At 39.6% G+C, this 17,538-nt stretch overlaps 1 pseudogene; it reads right to left on the minus strand.

The window, feature by feature from the left end:
• On the minus strand, positions 1–16,552 carry LOC148696435 (zinc finger BED domain-containing protein RICESLEEPER 1-like; annotated as a pseudogene).
• Positions 16,553–17,538: the final 986 nt, after the last annotated feature.

The raw sequence follows: 17,538 nt of genomic DNA on the forward strand, positions 1-17,538 counted from the left end.
TGCTTGCTAACGCTTGGGTGGCCTAGGGGGCAACATATCACCTTTTTTTGAACTTCCACTTGCCATTTCTACATACAAATAATAAAAGAAAAGATACTAATTAAAATGTTATTTAAAATAATCTAACAAAATCAAATGCAATAAATAAAATTACCTTTCTCAACTTCTTCACAAAACTCCATCTCCTCAATGGTTGGCTCATGATGTAATGCAACATGAATGGACCTAAGCCAATTTTGAGTACATATCAAAGCCTCCACCATTTTTGGACTTAAAGAACTACGATATGGATCAATTATCCGTCCACTTGTACTAAACGAGGATTCCGAAGCAATGGTTGATACGGGAATAGCTAAGATCTCTTGCAACATGTGCCAAAATTGGGTACTTAGAAACCCCATTCACTCTCCACCAATTCAATACATCAAAGTTCTCCTCTTCTTCTCCTTCATTAGGATCGGAAAGATACTTGTCTACATCATTATGCACAACCCGGGCTCTCTTTGCTTTTCTCATTTCACTTTTTTCTTTCAACTTTCTTTCTATTTCGGTCATGCTTGATGAAGAGTCTCCTCTTGTCGTTTGAGAACTACCACCACCACTTATACTTTGTTGTGTTCTCAAAGACATATCTTCATGAATCTTGTAAAGATCAATCAACAAGTCCTTCACCCACATTTGTGGCACTTTCAACCTTTTCTTCGTCCTCACCAAATTGTATCTCAAAATAATCAACGACTTTCTCTAATTTGTGGCGAGGATCAAGCACAAGTGCTATAAAAAGATATTGATTCATGTCCTCAAGTGAACCCCAATACTTGTCATATGTTTCTTGCATCAACTTGGAGATCATAGACAAAAGTTCATCATCTTTGTTTTCATGCAAGAGAATTTTGATCTTAAACAAATCACCAAAACTAGTATGAACGGTTGGAGTATTGGAACAACATACTTTTAAAGTGACTTCATAAAAAGGTCTCAAAAAGATTGCAAATATCCCCGCCTCACTCCAATCATCCATCGAAGGTGGCCTCTCCCTCATATTATCATGATTGTCTTTAACAAAGTACGGAAGGTAATGACCATCATCTACTTTTAATCTATCAAAAGCCATCTTGAACTTTAAAGCCGATTCCAACATTAAAAATGTGGAATTCCACCTAGTAGGGACATCCAAAATCACAAGCCCTTTGCTCTCTATTCTCACTTTCTCAACACACCTTTCAAAGCTTTCCAACTTTTGGGGGAAAGATCTTACGTACCTAACCGCATTTCAAATGCTTTGTATAGCCGTATTCAACAATTTTATCCCATCATTCACAACCAAATTGAGAATATGAGCAACACACTGATAAGAGCATATTCATGCGACTTAAATGGCTTGTTCTCGTGCATTTACGTTATGTTTCTCTAGTTATTTTAGTCCTTTATGCTTCTTTTGTGTGTTTTCAGGTTCTAAGGGCTTAGGGAGCAAGAAAGTGCATTTTGAGGCTATTTGGGGCACTTTTGGGCAAGGATTGGATAGCTTAATCATGGAGCAAAGAGGATGGACGAAATTGAAGCCTTGTATGCTCTTTGGGGACATCAAACAAAGGGCCTAGCCCAATCAAACAAATCCTTTGAGCCATGGAAAACCTCTAGCCCAATCAAACATATTATGCCATGCAAACCAACCTATTTTAGGCCCATTCTATGTACTTAAACCCTAGCCCTTTAAACTAGCCCTATTATCACTTATCACTTTCATTCACTTATCACTCACCACATATCATTCATTTATCACTTAACATATCATTCACTTATCACTTATCATACTCATAATCATCTACACATTTCAACCATTTAAACATATGCATTTCAACTCACATGCACATCCACCTCTTTCCACCTAATCCACATGCTTTCACAACCTAAAACACATGCACATGCACCACTAATCCCTTCACTTTCATGCCATCATTTTTCCCCCCCCAATGCCGTGCACTCCTTGAGCATTTCCAGTTTTTCCCCTTCTCTTTGTATTCACAAGTCACATGCATTCACTTCATCATTACACCACCACTCATTCTTTAAATCCACATGCACTTTAATCATTCAATTACCCCATTCACACACCTTTTCTTCAAACCTAACCCGTGCATTCCCTTGCATTTCCACAATCTTAATCAGCCAACACATGCACAAATCCATCCATGCCGTGGGTTCCCTTTGCTCCCCTTGTGCAATTCCAGTTTTCACATGTGTCCTAGCTGTTTTTCCATCATTCCTCCACACAAATGCTTAAACAAACAGCCATATGTTCCCTCCACTACCCCTATAAATACCCTTGCATTCATTCATTCAATTCACATCTCTCCATTTCTCACACCACAACACAAACACACACCATCTTCACATCCTGAAATTCCCTTCCTTGCCGTGGGTTTCTTTCCATTTTCTATCTTTCCTCATCCATTTCCATAAGTCCCCAATCCATTCAACACACCAACAACATCCCTTAGACCTTGTGCCATAATAACGAAGAAGAGAAGAGTGCCTAAACGTTCATACAATTCAAGTTTGAGTTGTTGGAATGTTTAGGTGTTTCTTTGATTTCAATGTTTAAATTCAATTTTCTTTGTTTTGTAATGGAAGAGAAGAGTGCCTAAACGTTCATACAATTCAAGTTTGAGTTGTTGGAATGTTTAGGTGTTTCTTTGATTTCAAAGTTATGAGGAACTAAACCCCCTTTAGCTAGGGGGTGATTCAAAATACATGTTTATGCTTGCATTATGAATTGATTACTTTTGGTTGGAATTTCATAAGTTGTGGATTCAATTTGTTTAACCGTTTGATTGATAACTTATTTATGAATGTTTATTAAGAATGCGCGCTTAATTTTCATGCATAAATATGACGCTAGAATATAAGTGAATTTCACCTAATCGTAATGAACTTATATTCACAAGTAGTGGAGGTTGCTTATAAACAATCGCGTTAAACGAAATTCTTGGCATAAGTTTCATGCGTATTCCATAGTAACAAATGCCTCGTCGATGTTTATGATTTCCGTTGAACTTAATGATCTTTGTTGAATGTCTCTATCATGCGTATTCCATAGTTAGGGACTTTGATTAAGAATAATTTGGTTGTAATGCGTATTCCATTCAATCTAACGAATCTAGGGAAATCTGAAAGTTAATTTAAGCGGACCTAATTAACTTGGAGCATTGAGTTTCATAATTTATCGAAAGACCAACTGAGAATCAATATTGTATGCAAGTGTAACATGTGTGGAGAAGAACCCCTTAGCTATTCCATCATCCATATTTTCATCACATTCATCTTTACTATCTGTTTTAAATTTTAATCTGTCCGTTTAATTTAATCTCGTCCAACCACAATCACCCCCCTTATTTTGTTAAGTCTTATTCATTTGATTTGTCTTATTTTATGTTTTTGAGTATTTGGAGTCTTTTAAACTTGTTTTGAGTCTTTTAGTTTGTCTTAGTGTTTTAAAAGTTAGTTTTATTTATTTGAGTCAAGTATTTAGCATCCCTAGTTAATCCCCGGTTAGAACGATCCCTACTTACATCATTACTACAATTGTCACAAATAGGGTTTAGTTTGTGTGCGTATAAATATCGCATCAAATTTTGGCGCCGTTGCCTTGGATTGGCAAAGTTGCTAGTCCCTTGTCTTGAGTCTTGTTTAAATTGTTTAGTTTCTGTTTTGTTTTAATTTTTTTTGCACCGTGTGTATGTGTTTTTGTGTCGTGTGTGGCAACTTGTTTTCTTACTTGTGCCAAGTCTATTAAGTTGGTTACTTATCTTGTTTACTTTTGTGTGTAGGTACTAGTTTATGACCCGTAGATCACAACCTGTTCGTGAGCATATCTCCGACTTTGACGGTGATTTCGAGAGGACTTTGAGAAGGAACAAGAAATTGCAAGAGTCTAATCCTCCTAGTCCCGAACCTGAAGTAGAAGAGGAAGCCACGGATTGGGTTAAAGAGGAAGTACCAACCATGGCCGTGGACAATCGAACCATTAAAGAGCTTTCTGCCTCAGGTGTGGCCAATGCAGCCCCTCTTTGCATTCAATACCCCGCGGCTGCCCAAGACAAGACCGATGAATTCGAATTGAAGTCAAGCTTGTTGCACCACATTCTGAAGTACCATGGGCTTTCCATGGAAGATCCCAACAAGCATCTCAAGGAGTTCGAGGTGGTTTGTTCGAGCATGACCCCCGTCAATGTGGATGGGAGTATATTGAAGATGAAGGCCTTTCCATTTTCACTTATGGACAAGGCCAAAGATTGGCTCTACGAACTAGCCCCGGGAACTGTGACTTCGTGGGAGAGTATGAAGCGTGCTTTCTTGGAGAAATTCTTCCCTACTTCGAGAGTGATTTTCCTACGGAAGAAAATTAGTGGTATTCAACAGAATCATGGTGAGACATTCCCGGCTTATTATGAGCGCTTCAAGGGCCTTGTAGCTTCATGTCCTCAACATCAAATGAAGGAGGAACTTCTCCTTCAATATTTCTATGAGGGCCTCCTTCCTATCGAACGTCAAATGCTTGATGCATCAGCGGGAGGAGCATTGGTGGACAAAACACCAAGGGATGCCAAGATTCTCATAGCCAACCGAGTGCTCAACGCTCAACAATATGAAGGAGTGGGTCAAAGGGAAGCCCCACGACAACAAAGTGTAAATGAGGTGAGTGCTATTTCTGAAATTCAATCATAACTTGCTAATCTTACTTCTCTTGTTTCTCAGGTTGTGATTGGTCCAAAAGCACAAGAACACCAAGTTTGTGGCGTGTGCTCAATTCAAGGGCATCCATCCGACAAGTGCCCTCAACTAATCGAGGATGGTGGGTGGGAATCTGCCAATGCAATTGGTTTCCAAGGACAAAATCAAAACAACCCATACTCGAACACTTACAATGCCGGATGGAGGGACCATCCAAACTTCAAATGGAGGGAGCCACAACAAGCTGCCCAACAAGGAGGATTTAGGCCAAACCCCCCTGGTTTTTATTCCAAGCCGTATGCACCCCAACAACCCCAACAACCCCAACAACCTTCGGCATCATCTCATTCAGGTACGTCCTTGGAAAGTGATCAAGCTATGCAATTACTAACCTCTATTTCGCAGGGATTGCAAAATCAAAACAACCGGATAGCAAATAACGAAAAAGAGATGATGGATATGAAGAAACAAATAGGGCAGATTTCTAAGTTCCTTGGACAGATTAGAGAGCAAGGAAAGCTTCCTAGCTCAACCACAGTCAATCCAAAGGGAGGATTCGAATCCGCCAAGGCCATCACCCTAAGGGGTGGAAAAGAAGTTGGGACCGAGCCAAACAATCCCAAATCTGCCCAGAAAGTAGATGAAGAGACGACACAACCTGAGGCAGATCACCCTAACTCGGCCAAATCAGGTAATTTAAGTTCAAATTCATGTACTTCACGTCCTAATCTGCCCAATGTACCTTTTTCTAGCAGGTTCATGCAAGAAAAAAAGGAAGAAAGCGAGAAGGACATTCTTGAAACGTTCCGGAAGGTGCAAGTGAACATACCGCTTCTCGATGCAATCAAACAGGTTCCAAAGTATGCTAAATTCCTCAAGGACCTATGCAATACAAAGAGAAGAAGGGCAAACAAAGAGGTAGTGAAGGTAAGCGAGAATGTGTCCGCTGTTTTGCAACGTAAACTGCCTACCAAGTGCAAAGACCCCGGTAGTTTCACGATTCCTTGTGTGATTGGACATAATCGTTTTGAACATGCCATGCTTGATTTAGGTGCATCCATAAATGTCATGCCTTATTCTATTTATGCATCTATGAATTTGGGTGAATTAAAACAAGATGGTGTAATTATACAATTGGCCGATCGTTCTAACGCGTATCCAAAAGGAGTTTTGGAAGATGTGCTTGTGCAGGTGAACCATTTAATTTTTCCGGCTGATTTCTACGTCCTAGACATGGAGGATTCAGCCCATTCTACATCTTTGCCGATTCTCCTTGGTAGGCCATTCATGAAGACGGCCCGAACGAAGATTGATGTATACAAAGGCACCTTGACAATGGAATTCGATGGGGAAGTGATTGATTTTAATATTTCTGAAACTATGAGATATCCCGTTGATGACCATTCTTGTTTTTCCATTGATGTTATCGATTCTTTGGCGCAGGTATACCTTGAAGAATTGAACGAGGACGCCCTGGAAACAACCATCACTAAGGCCATAGAGCGCAAAAATGAAGGATTTGGGCCAATGCAAGGCCACGGCAAGGAGGATGAATTCTTTGCAATGGGTTCTAGTGAAGAAATAATTGAGGTTGTGGCAGCCCTTGAGTCATTGCCACAACAATATGGTAAGGTTCCACTCTCACTTTCAAATTCAGTTTCCACTAAGATGCTACCTTCTGTTGTTCAGGCACCATCGCTTGAACTTAAGCCGTTGCCGGACCATTTGAAGTATGTGTTTTTGGGAAAAGGCGAAACATTGCCCGTCATCATTTCATCAAGTCTCACGGCAATGGAGGAGGAGAAGCTTGTGAGGGTGCTGCGAGAGCACAAAACGGCCATAGGGTGGACTTTGGCCGACATTAAAGGAATAAGCCCTACCACATGCATGCACCGTATACTTCTTGAGGAGGGAGCTAAACCAACTCGAGAGGCTCAGCGCCGTCTCAACCCTCCAATGATGGAAGTTGTGAAAAAGGAGATTATTAAACTTCTTGATTGTGGAGTGATTTATCCGATCTCTGATAGTCGTTGGGTGTCACCAGTGCAATGTGTTCCAAAGAAGTCCGGAGTGACAGTGGTGAAGAATGCTGAGAATGAGCTTGTGCCAACCCGCATTCAAACAGGTTGGCGAGTATGTATCGATTACCGGAAGCTAAATGCCATGACTAGGAAAGATCACTTTCCTTTGCCATTCATCGACCAGATGCTCGAAAGGTTAGCCGGTCATGCTTTTTACTGTTTTCTTGATGGATACTCTGGATATAACCAAATTGTGATAGCCCCGGATGATCAAGAGAAGACCACATTCACATGTCCCTTTGGAACATTTGCTTATCGTCGCATGCCATTTGGCTTATGCAACGCACCGGCCACTTTCCAAAGGTGTATGGTAAGTATATTTTCCGATTTTGTTGAAAAGATCATTGAGGTTTTCATGGATGATTTCAGTGTATTTGGGAGTTCATTTGATAATTGCTTGGATAATCTGACCTTAATTTTGAAACGATGTGTTGAAACTAACCTTGTCTTGAATTCGGAGAAATGTCATTTTATGGTGAAACAAGGTATAGTTTTAGGACATATTGTTTCAGAAAAAGGAATTGAAGTAGATAAATCGAAAATAGACCTTGTACGTCACTTACCCTCTCCTACTTCGGTTAGAGAGGTACGTTCGTTTCTTGGCCATGCAGGGTTCTATAGGCGTTTTATCAAGGACTTCTCCAAGATGTCCAACCCTTTTTGACGATTGCTTCAAAAAGATGTGCCATTCAAGTTTGATGAAGAGTGTAATTCGGCATTTAACCAACTCAAGGAGAAGCTAGTCTCGGCCCCCATTATTGTACCTCCAGATTGGAGCCTTCCGTTCGAACTCATGTGCGATGCATCCGACTATGCATTAGGAGCTGTTCTAGGACAAAGAAGAGACAAACGGCCGCAAGTCATATACTATGCCTCTCGAACTATCAATGATGCCCAATTGAACTACTCCACGACGGAAAAAGAACTTCTAGCTGTGGTTTTTGCTTTAGATAAATTCCGTTCATATTTAATTGGAACTAAAGTAATCGTTTATTCTGATCATGCAGCTTTGAGGTACTTGCTCACGAAAAAGGAAGCAAAGCCGAGGCTTATCCGATGGATGCTTCTTCTCCAAGAATTCGATATCGAAATCCGGGACAAGAAAGGAAGTGAAAACGTGGTGGCTGACCACTTGAGCCGTATGGTGCATGAAGAGGATGCCGTGCCTATCATAGAGACATTCCCAGATGAGCAACTGATGTCCGTCAAGGTAAGTGAACCCTGGTATGCTGATTTGGTGAATTATTTGGTGTCTAAACATGTTCCTAGAGAATTACTTAAACACCAATGTGATAAATTAAAGAAAGAGGCACGGTTTTATGTGTGGGATGACCCGTATTTATGGAAATATTGCCCTGACCAAGTTATACGTAGGTGTGTGCACGATTCTGAGTTTAATGCTATTCTAACCTTTTGTCACACTTATGCTTGTGGGGGACACTTTGGCACTCAAAGAACAGCACTTAAGGTGTTAGAATGTGGTTTTTATTGGCCTACCATCTTTAGGGATGCTAGAACATTTTGCATGTCTTGTGATAGATGTCAAAGAACGGGAAATATTGGTCCTAAACAGCAAATGCCGCAAACCCCCATTTTTAGTGTTGAAATCTTTGATGTTTGGGGTATTGATTTTATGGGTCCCTTTCCTTCGTCACATGGGTTTATTTATATATTGCTTGCTGTGGATTATGTGTCGAAATGGGTGGAAGCAAAAGCCACCCGAACTAATGATTCTCGAGTGGTTGCAGATTTTGTGAAAACTAACATTTTTGCAAGGTTTGGAATGCCACGAGTGCTAATCAGTGATGGAGGTTCCCATTTTTGTAATCGAACCATCGAGGCGTTGCTCAAGAAATACAATGTCACACATAAGGTGGCCACACCTTATCATCCTCAAACGAGCGGGCAAGCCGAGGTTTCGAATAGGGAAATCAAGCAGATTCTTGAGAAGACCGTGGGGCCTACAAGGAAGGATTGGAGTTTGCGCTTAAACGATGCATTGTGGGCGTATCGCACTGCCTACAAAACCCCCATTGGGATGTCACCTTTTTGGCTCATCTATGGGAAGCCATGCCATCTTCCCGTCGAACTAGAGCATCGTGCACATTGGGCCGTCAAAACGTTCAATATGGACCTTGATGCCGCAGGTTTACATAGGAAGCTTCAATTATGTGAGCTTGATGAAATCCGAAATGAAGCATATGAGAATGCCCGGATTTACAAGGAGAAAACAAAGGCATTTCATGACAAGATGATTCGTGCCAAGACGTTCTCTATTGGGCAGAAAGTGTTGTTGTTCAATTCTCGCCTTCGGTTGTTTCCGGGTAAGTTGCGTTCCAAATGGGTTGGTCCTTTTATTGTCACTAATGTTTTCCCTCATGGTGCAGTACAAATCAAAAGTTCAAGGACGCAGCAAGAATTCAAAGTGAATGAGCATCGATTGAAGCCCTAGTACGAGATGTTCGAGGAGCATGTCGTGGAGGAGGTACCCCTCCATGCCGTGGAACCTAGTCAAGCTTAAACGGAGGTACCGTCCGGCTGCAAGACGTAAAAGAAAGCGCTACTTGGGAGGCAACCCATGCATTCAACAAAGGAAGACTTAGAAAGCACTCCAATTCCAGATTCCTAAAAACTCTTCTCTTTGTTGCTATTTCGTTTCTGCCTTGTTAGGTTGTTTAGTTATTGTTGTTTGTTTATTAATTGTGTGAGTCTATGATTGTAACATTGAGAAAATGTTTGATTTATTGATAGGCACTGCTAAACAAAGAAAGATGGAGCCTTCACAAAGGGCGTTTACTTGAAGCCCCACTACGAGGCATCGAAGCAGAAGGCATAGAAGCGGGAGGCATCGGGGCAGAAGACATCGGGGCAGAAGGCATCGGAGCTAGAGCATTCCAGGCCTCAATACTTGGCCAAGCGCTGGATGACCCAGGAAACAGGTGCCTCTGGAGATAAGCCGCAAGCCTTTGACGGTCACTGTGAATTCGACCCTCAGATTCTTGCAGTTCATCAAGCTTCCTCTTCATGCCCGACGAATAGTTATTTGCAAGCACATGCAAACTTCTATTCTCATACTTAAGCTGCTGGATCTCCTGCTTGAGACTTTCCACCTCTGCCATCAATGATTCCACCTGACGGGAGCGGGCAAGCAGGCGTTGGCCCATGTTGGACACAGAACTCGCACACTGAACACTAAGTGCGAGGGACTCTTGAACGGCCAACTCATCGGACCGTCCTGACAGCAGTCTACTATCTTTTGGAGTGAGGAGGTTCCTAGCTACTATTGTAGCTGTTGTGGCGTCCTGCATCACGGAGTCTTCACCTGTGAGAGGACCGTTAGAAGAAAAGAAAGAAGGGCGCCATACGTTACCTTGACGCGGTGCGCCCGTATCACTGCTAAGGCTCAATTCCAAGCTAAGGTTCGATGAGTTTGCCATTTTTCAAAAGTGTTCAAAGAGAAGGGATGGAGTTAAATTTCAAAGGGTCGGAGTCGATTTTCAAGAATGGGAAATCTTCAGAGTGTGTTTGTTGTGGTGATCGATAGCTCTATAAAAAGCCAAGGCGACGCGTCCATCGATTCAAGAAGCCGGAATTTCCGGCGTAATTTAGGCGACGCTCCCTCGGCTTTTCAGAAAACGCGTTCAACTTTGTCAAAAGATTTCTGACAAAGCTGAAAACACGTGGACGCCATCATCGCAACTACACATCTTTAGCCGACAAGCGCAAAGTTCGGCGACGCTTTCTCTGCTTTTCAGAAGACGCGTGCAGCTTTGTCAAAATGAGCCGCATCTGCACTACCACGTGTCGTTCAGAAATCGAAGGGGCGCCTGCTCAGAAATCGAAGAGGCGTATTCAAATATCGAAGAGGCGCCACTATTTCAAAAATAAGCCGGAGTTGCGGGATCAAAACGTTTGTCGACAAAGGTAAAAAGTACCACCACTTGCTATTATCTCTATATATGTCGACCTTCGTATTTTATGGCAGGGCAAACCTGAAGAAAATGCCCAACTCTCCCTCACCTCTGAGGGCGCACTCCCAGCAAAGCCTTTCGAAATACTCAATTCTTTCTTCTTCCCCAAAGATGATACCAGATGTCTGGAGTACAGATGACCCAGGAGGAAACAGCACAACAAATACATGTGCTGATTCATTCACCGCTTCTTCAAAAGCAAAGGTATCTCATATCATCAAGGTCAAAAGCAAAAGTATCTCATATCATGCTCTTTCCCTGTCTTTTTCTTTGTCCTTGTTCTTACTCGCATGGCAAAGTAAAAGAAGCAATCAGCCGGCACTTGGAGTCAGTCTTCCGTTCTGGAGCCAACTGCCTGGAATCTATTCCTGATTGCTTACCTAGCGTTGCTCTCGAGTAGTCATCTTCAACGGTTGATACACTTCCGGAGAAGGGACCACTTCTGCAAAGGGGAGCGAGTAAGGCAAGTGAAAATGATACATTGAAGCATGTGGAGACAAACATAGGCTGAGTTATCCTCCAACCCTTTTCATTACGAATTGGAAAGATTGAACAAAGAAACAGACCAAAGGGGTAAGCTCAGACCTTCGGGGAAGACCAAAAGAATCCTCCAGCCCAGTAGCACAAAGGAAAATCAACGATGGGCGGCAACCAGTTCGAGAGTAAGCCTGTGGAATCAACAAAATCAAGCATCAATGCAATCACCAAGGAGAAGATGGAATTTACATTCCACAACCAGATTTGCGTCCCTAAACTCTTCTCTTTGTTATTTACATTATGCCATGTTTAGTATGTTTAAGTGCTTTTTGTGTATTTACTTATGCTTTGTGTGAATCTATGCTTAAAACATTGAGGACAATGTTTGATTTAAGTGTGGGGGGGGGGGGGTAACTAAGTATGTTGATGCAAATTCGTTGAATTTTATCACCCATAACTTCAAGTGTTGTTCCTTGCTGTTTTAAATGTTTTTAAGGTGTTTTTAAACTGTTTTAGCGTGTTTTGTTTTATAACTCCGAAAATCACATAAAAATTTGAAAAACATTTTTTTGAAAAGCCTAAAAAGAGTGTTTTGAGTTGTTTTTGTGTCTTAGGGTACCTTCCAACGTTATGATAAGGATTTGGTTTGTAATTGCATGACTGTTAAAAAGAGTTATTAACATAGAGAAAAGTTTGATTTACTCTTGGTATATGCTTGGTTATGGTTATAATGTATGACTTCACATGCAATCATAAAAGAAAAATTCGTTTTAGTAACATGCTTGAAGGAAGGAACTCAAACAAACGCTACAACCCTGTGAGACTCGAGCCATTACCTTCTTTGGAGAGTTATTTTCTGTGATTCTTTGTTTTCTAAAAGTTGTTGCATGATCTCATTATTCCTTGCTTGGTTGCTACTTAGAATGCAATTGTATCATGATAGAACTAAATGCTAGAACTTATATCCGTTTCATTCAAAGCATGACATTGATTTGCATAACATATATCAAGATGAAGTTGTGTAGTTGCCACCATAACCAAATAGCCTTACTTCCCATATTTCGTATTTGTTGTAAGTTTTAACCCCGTTGAGCCTCGTTTAGCCTTTATTCTTTGTTAACCCACATTATCCTTACCTAGCCTAGTTTAGGACAATCCACACCCTTGTTCTTAAATGATAGTGAGCATGACTTAAATGAATTCCTTTTGAGTTACATTATGAAAGAAAATGAGTGTGGGGGAGAGAATGTTTTGTTCTTAAGTGTTTATGTATGTTTTGAGAGTCAAAAGAAAAAAAAAAAAAAAAAAAAAAAATTGTGAAAAACATATGAAAAAGAAAAACAGAAAAGAAAAGAAAGAAAGGAAAAAGACCTTGTTCCCCCTTGTTCAAAAGTTGAGTTTTCATTCAAAAGTGAATTCTACGTTAATTCAAATGCTTTGCTCGCTATTTCTTTAAGAACCTTTGTTTTCCATATCCCTTCTTTGTTAGCCAAACACCTTTAGCTCCGTTTCAACCCTTATGCTTCTATCTTGAGTGTTATGTGTTTCAATTTGTGGAGTTTGGAATTGATATGAGCTTATGGAATCACTGGTTCTCATTCTAAGTAGTAGCATTCCATTCATGAGATCATATCTAAACATGCTTATTAACTCCAGAAATTGCTTCCTTTGAAATACATATATGTGAGTGTTCGTTTTTATGTTCACATCAATCTTCTCACATATAACTAGTTTAGGGTGTGTAGTCAGAAAATCTGAGTGAAAACTGAGTGCATATCTTGTAAGGAATTGAGCAAATTCTCTAAGGCATGTTACTACATTCAAAACATGGTTTTAAATACTTAATTGTGAAATAGTATGTGGTGACTGTGATTAAGAATGTAATTAAGTGTGAAGATGACTAAAATCTGTGGGAATGATGATTTTTAACTTGTCATGCGCATTGGAAATCCCTGAAACGATTGTTTGGAAGGTGTAGGTTGTGTTTTACGTGTTTAGTGTCGTTTTGTTTATTTGTTTTTATTCTGTTTTGCTCGAGGACTAGCAAAAGATAAGTGTGGGGGAGTTTGATAAGAGCATATTCATGCGACTTAAATGGCTTGTTCTCGTGCATTTACGTTATGTTTCTCTAGTTATTTTAGTCCTTTATGCTTCTTTTGTGTGTTTTCAGGTTCTAAGGGCTTAGGGAGCAAGAAAGTGCATTTTGAGGCTATTTGGGGCACTTTTGGGCAAGGATTGGATAGCTTAATCATGGAGCAAAGAGGATGGACGAAATTGAAGCCTTGTATGCTCTTTGGGGACATCAAACAAAGGGCCTAGCCCAATCAAACAAATCCTTTGAGCCATGGAAAACCTCTAGCCCAATCAAACATATTATGCCATGCAAACCAACCTATTTTAGGCCCATTCTATGTACTTAAACCCTAGCCCTTTAAACTAGCCCTATTATCACTTATCACTTTCATTCACTTATCACTCACCACATATCATTCATTTATCACTTAACATATCATTCACTTATCACTTATCATACTCATAATCATCTACACATTTCAACCATTTAAACATATGCATTTCAACTCACATGCACATCCACCTCTTTCCACCTAATCCACATGCTTTCACAACCTAAAACACATGCACATGCACCACTAATCCCTTCACTTTCATGCCATCATTTTTCCCCCCCCAATGCCGTGCACTCCTTGAGCATTTCCAGTTTTTCCCCTTCTCTTTGTATTCACAAGTCACATGCATTCACTTCATCATTACACCACCACTCATTCTTTAAATCCACATGCACTTTAATCATTCAATTACCCCATTCACACACCTTTTCTTCAAACCTAACCCGTGCATTCCCTTGCATTTCCACAATCTTAATCAGCCAACACATGCACAAATCCATCCATGCCGTGGGTTCCCTTTGCTCCCCTTGTGCAATTCCAGTTTTCACATGTGTCCTAGCTGTTTTTCCATCATTCCTCCACACAAATGCTTAAACAAACAGCCATATGTTCCCTCCACTACCCCTATAAATACCCTTGCATTCATTCATTCAATTCACATCTCTCCATTTCTCACACCACAACACAAACACACACCATCTTCACATCCTGAAATTCCCTTCCTTGCCGTGGGTTTCTTTCCATTTTCTATCTTTCCTCATCCATTTCCATAAGTCCCCAATCCATTCAACACACCAACAACATCCCTTAGACCTTGTGCCATAATAACGAAGAAGAGAAGAGTGCCTAAACGTTCATACAATTCAAGTTTGAGTTGTTGGAATGTTTAGGTGTTTCTTTGATTTCAATGTTTAAATTCAATTTTCTTTGTTTTGTAATGGAAGAGAAGAGTGCCTAAACGTTCATACAATTCAAGTTTGAGTTGTTGGAATGTTTAGGTGTTTCTTTGATTTCAAAGTTATGAGGAACTAAACCCCCTTTAGCTAGGGGGTGATTCAAAATACATGTTTATGCTTGCATTATGAATTGATTACTTTTGGTTGGAATTTCATAAGTTGTGGATTCAATTTGTTTAACCGTTTGATTGATAACTTATTTATGAATGTTTATTAAGAATGCGCGCTTAATTTTCATGCATAAATATGACGCTAGAATATAAGTGAATTTCACCTAATCGTAATGAACTTATATTCACAAGTAGTGGAGGTTGCTTATAAACAATCGCGTTAAACGAAATTCTTGGCATAAGTTTCATGCGTATTCCATAGTAACAAATGCCTCGTCGATGTTTATGATTTCCGTTGAACTTAATGATCTTTGTTGAATGTCTCTATCATGCGTATTCCATAGTTAGGGACTTTGATTAAGAATAATTTGGTTGTAATGCGTATTCCATTCAATCTAACGAATCTAGGGAAATCTGAAAGTTAATTTAAGCGGACCTAATTAACTTGGAGCATTGAGTTTCATAATTTATCGAAAGACCAACTGAGAATCAATATTGTATGCAAGTGTAACATGTGTGGAGAAGAACCCCTTAGCTATTCCATCATCCATATTTTCATCACATTCATCTTTACTATCTGTTTTAAATTTTAATCTGTCCGTTTAATTTAATCTCGTCCAACCACAATCACCCCCCTTATTTTGTTAAGTCTTATTCATTTGATTTGTCTTATTTTATGTTTTTGAGTATTTGGAGTCTTTTAAACTTGTTTTGAGTCTTTTAGTTTGTCTTAGTGTTTTAAAAGTTAGTTTTATTTATTTGAGTCAAGTATTTAGCATCCCTAGTTAATCCCCGGTTAGAACGATCCCTACTTACATCATTACTACAATTGTCACAAATAGGGTTTAGTTTGTGTGCGTATAAATATCGCATCACACACCTCATATGCAAATATTTTCCATCATGCAAGAGTGCATTAGGAATCCCCCACCCACTTATTCGGTGCACCAAGCCCCTTAAACCAGAATCATTTGCGGAAGCATTGTCAACCGTAATGGTTAACACCTTCTCTATACCCCACTCCACTAAACATTCCTCCAAAAGTTGAGCGATGGATTCTCCTTTATGATTTGGAATGACACAAAAATTCAAAATCTTTTTATGTAACATCCAATCATCATCAATAAAATGGGCGGTGAGAACCATATAATTGGTTTGTTGAATAGAAGTCCATGTGTCCGTTGTTAGACACACCCTAAATGTCTTCAATTGACTCTTCAATTTATCCTTTTCGGAATAAAACAAGCTAAGTACATCCTTAGCAATTGTCTTACGACTAGGCACTCTCTACATAGGACATGCTTGCATGCAAAAACGGCGAAAACCTTCTCCTTCAACAAAAGTAAAAGGCAACTCATCTATAATTATCATCTCAACACAAGCCTGAGTTACTTCTTCTTGAGAAAATCCTATAGCTTCCGACTTATCTTTCGTGCCGGCAAAAGTTAAGATCTTTTGCCTATTTGCGGCAAATATTTTCTTATTAGGACCGTAGCTTCTACATCTTGCTATATGGTTTCTTAAATTAGTTGTACCATTTTTATCAGGGTCGGCCATATATGATTGAGCGCAATACTTGCACAACCCCTTAACTCTACCACCCTCAATTTTTCTTTCAAAATGCTCCCAAACTGTAGACCTTTCATGACTTTTTAATGATTCCAAAAGAGCTTCTTCTTTACTTACTTGGTCATGTTGGTCACCTTCTTTTGAAGTTGCATCGGCGGGATTTCCGGATCCACCAAAAGAACTAGGAGTTTGTCGAGGTGCCACCATGGTGTTTTGAGGCGGAGTTGATTCACCAACAATGTCCATCTAAAATAAGAGAATCATACAATTAATTTTTCAAATAAGAGATTCATCACAATTAATGAATTAATTATTAAACACAAGGGCAAAAGTAATAGAAAGATATGACTACTTACTTCCGATGGTATACTCGAAGATGAGTTTGTTTGATCCTGAGGGCTTTTTGATTTTGATCTCATTGAGTTTGAACTTGAGCTTGAGGCCCTTGAGACCTTTGACGCCTTTGACTTCATCTAATTCACACAAAATAATAAGAGGATAGTAGTTAGTACTACAAACTTATGAGGTGTATACCGTGATAAACCAAATGAAATCAAGCATATATCAAATGATATGTAAAATCCACTTAACACTAAAGCTGCCTCACAAAATCTGACCGTTGACCATTATTCAAAACCTCGTGGTTTACATTTATGTTCTTTTTAATTTTCTATGTGGATTTTGTAATATCCACTATCCAGTTTGTTTTACATGAAGAGGAAAGAACCATTCAGATGCAGGCTTGCAGCAAAGAACCATTCAGATCCACTGATCCAGTTTGTTTTAACTTCAATCACCATTCAGATGCACAGTTTTACAACAAGCACAGTTTTACTGATGCAATTAATGACTTAGTTTATCCCAAACCAACCATTCATTCTGATGCATAACTTTAACATCAATTATCAAATCAAAATCAACATGTATAACCAAGTTCCAACAAGGAAAGAACATATCGAAATCGAATATTACAATTTCTGAAAGGTTCTCAAAACCAACAAGGAAATAACCAACATATCGAAATCGAATATTACAGTATAACCAACAGGTTCTCAAAATCCCAGAAAACCATCAAAATCTTCAATCACGATTCACGACAAAGAATAATTAATCAAATATTACAAATTACAATTTCTGAATTCTGAAACATGGGTATTCTACTATTCTATGATTCTGCATGCAATTTTAATGATTGGTAATTTGGTAAGCAGAAGCCGAAGCCCAAAATCGGT

The sequence above is a fragment of the Pyrus communis genome, chromosome 6 (genome assembly GCF_041283825.1).
Source record: "Pyrus communis isolate YQ-2024b chromosome 6, ASM4128382v1, whole genome shotgun sequence".
Taxonomy (NCBI): Eukaryota; Viridiplantae; Streptophyta; class Magnoliopsida; order Rosales; family Rosaceae; genus Pyrus; species Pyrus communis.